Below are 3,337 nucleotides of genomic sequence, written 5' to 3'. Positions count from 1 at the left end.
AAGCAATACGAATCAAAAAGAACTACGAATGGGGACTTAGAATAATTTTTCATTTTTCCCAACTTTGAAAATAATCACTTGAAAAAAATCTTAGAATCCAAAGAATAGTATACTTGATCGTTCTACAAGTCGAAAATTGGAAAAATAAGTGATATTTTTGCTTGATGCTATTTTTGTCGGTATGCAAAATCGTTGTCAAGATTCTCAAACCTTAAAATCAGGCCAGCCGGCAATTGGCGGGTGAAAATTTCAATCAATTCCCATTCCTCACATCAAACTATGCATATAACAATAGCTTTTATGCTGAATGACGGCTATCCGGCTGTCCCTATCCAAAAATTGAGAAAGCCATAAGTGTCCCTACCTACTTTGCGCCGAAGCAATACGAATCAAAAAGAACTACGAATGGGGACTTAGAATAATTTTTCATTTTTCCCAACTTTGAAAATAATCACTTGAAAAAAATCTTAGAATCCAAAGAATAGTATACTTGATCGTTCTACAAGTCGAAAATTGGAAAAATAAGTGATATTTTTGCTTGATGCTATTTTTGTCGGTATGCAAAATCGTTGTCAAGATTCTCAAACCTTAAAATCAGGCCAGCCGGCAATTGGCGGGTGAAAATTTCAATCAATTCCCATTCCTCACATCAAACTATGCATATAACAATAGCTTTTATGCTGAATGACGGCTATCCGGCTGTCCCTATCCAAAAATTGAGAAATCCATAAGTGTCCCTACCTACTTTGCGCCGAAGCAATACGAATCAAAAAGAACTACGAATGGGGACTTAGAATAATTTTTCATTTTTCCCAACTTTGAAAATAATCACTTGAAAAAAATCTTAGAATCCAAAGAATAGTATACTTGATCGTTCTACAAGTCGAAAATTGGAAAAATAAGTGATATTTTTGCTTGATGCTATTTTTGTCGGTATGCAAAATCGTTGTCAAGATTCTCAAACCTTAAAATCAGGCCAGCCGGCAATTGGCGGGTGAAAATTTCAATCAATTCCCATTCCTCACATCAAACTATGCATATAACAATAGCTTTTATGCTGAATGACGGCTATCCGGCTGTCCCTATCCAAAAATTGAGAAATCCATAAGTGTCCCTACCTACTTTGCGCCGAAGCAATACGAATCAAAAAGAACTACGAATGGGGACTTAGAATAATTTTTCATTTTTCCCAACTTTGAAAATAATCACTTGAAAAAAATCTTAGAATCCAAAGAATAGTATACTTGATCGTTCTACAAGTCGAAAATTGGAAAAATAAGTGATATTTTTGCTTGATGCTATTTTTGTCGGTATGCAAAATCGTTGTCAAGATTCTCAAACCTTAAAATCAGGCCAGCCGGCAAGTGGCGGGTGAAAATTTCAATCAATTCCCATTCCTCACATCAAACTATGCATATAACAATAGCTTTTATGCTGAATGACGGCTATCCGGCTGTCCCTATCCAAAAATTGAGAAAGCCATAAGTGTCCCTACCTACTTTGCGCCGAAGCAATACGAATCAAAAAGAACTACGAATGGGGACTTAGAATAATTTTTCATTTTTCCCAACTTTGAAAATAATCACTTGAAAAAAATCTTAGAATCCAAAGAATAGTATACTTGATCGTTCTACAAGTCGAAAATTGGAAAAATAAGTGATATTTTTGCTTGATGCTATTTTTGTCGGTATGCAAAATCGTTGTCAAGATTCTCAAACCTTAAAATCAGGCCAGCCGGCAATTGGCGGGTGAAAATTTCAATCAATTCCCATTCCTCACATCAAACTATGCATATAACAATAGCTTTTATGCTGAATGACGGCTATCCGGCTGTCCCTATCCAAAAATTGAGAAATCCATAAGTGTCCCTACCTACTTTGCGCCGAAGCAATACGAATCAAAAAGAACTACGAATGGGGACTTAGAATAATTTTTCATTTTTCCCAACTTTGAAAATAATCACTTGAAAAAAATCTTAGAATCCAAAGAATAGTATACTTGATCGTTCTACAAGTCGAAAATTGGAAAAATAAGTGATATTTTTGCTTGATGCTATTTTTGTCGGTATGCAAAATCGTTGTCAAGATTCTCAAACCTTAAAATCAGGCCAGCCGGCAATTGGCGGGTGAAAATTTCAATCAATTCCCATTCCTCACATCAAACTATGCATATAACAATAGCTTTTATGCTGAATGACGGCTATCCGGCTGTCCCTATCCAAAAATTGAGAAATCCATAAGTGTCCCTACCTACTTTGCGCCGAAGCAATACGAATCAAAAAGAACTACGAATGGGGACTTAGAATAATTTTTCATTTTTCCCAACTTTGAAAATAATCACTTGAAAAAAATCTTAGAATCCAAAGAATAGTATACTTGATCGTTCTACAAGTCGAAAATTGGAAAAATAAGTGATATTTTTGCTTGATGCTATTTTTGTCGGTATGCAAAATCGTTGTCAAGATTCTCAAACCTTAAAATCAGGCCAGCCGGCAATTGGCGGGTGAAAATTTCAATCAATTCCCATTCCTCACATCAAACTATGCATATAACAATAGCTTTTATGCTGAATGACGGCTATCCGGCTGTCCCTATCCAAAAATTGAGAAATCCATAAGTGTCCCTACCTACTTTGCGCCGAAGCAATACGAATCAAAAAGAACTACGAATGGGGACTTAGAATAATTTTTCATTTTTCCCAACGTTTAAAATAATCACATTGAAAATATCTTATAATGGGAAAAATAGTATACTTCTTCCTTCTACAAGTCGAAGTATAGAAAAATCATTGAGTTTTCGTAGTTTCAGTCGATTTATCGTTAGCCAAGTACTAAGCAATACGAATCAAAAAGAACTACGAATGGGGACTTAGAATAATTTTTCATTTTTCCCAACGTTTAAAATAATCACATTGAAAATATCTTAAAATGGGAAAAATAGTATACTTCTTCCTTCTACAAGTCGAAGTATAGAAAAATCATTGAGTTTTCGTAGTTTCAGTCGATTTATCGTTAGCCAAGTACTAAGCAATACGAATCAAAAAGAACTACGAATGGGGACTTAGAATAATTTTTCAATTTTACCAACGTTGAAAATAATCACATTGAAAATATCTTAAAATGGGAAAAATAGTTTACTTCTTCGTTCTACAAGTCGAAGTATAGAAAAATCATTGAATTTTCGTAGTTTCTGCCGATTTATCCTTAGCCATGTGCTAAGCAATACGAATCAAAAAGAACTACGAATGGGGACTTAGAATAATTTTTCATTTTTCCCAACGTTTAAAATAATCACATTGAAAATATCTTAAAATGGGAAAAATAGTATACTTCTTCCTT

Source organism: Diachasmimorpha longicaudata, unplaced genomic scaffold (genome assembly GCF_034640455.1).
Source record: "Diachasmimorpha longicaudata isolate KC_UGA_2023 unplaced genomic scaffold, iyDiaLong2 ctg00000159.1, whole genome shotgun sequence".
In the NCBI taxonomy this organism is placed as follows: domain Eukaryota; kingdom Metazoa; phylum Arthropoda; class Insecta; order Hymenoptera; family Braconidae; genus Diachasmimorpha; species Diachasmimorpha longicaudata.
Note: the sequence above shows the minus strand (reverse complement) of the source record.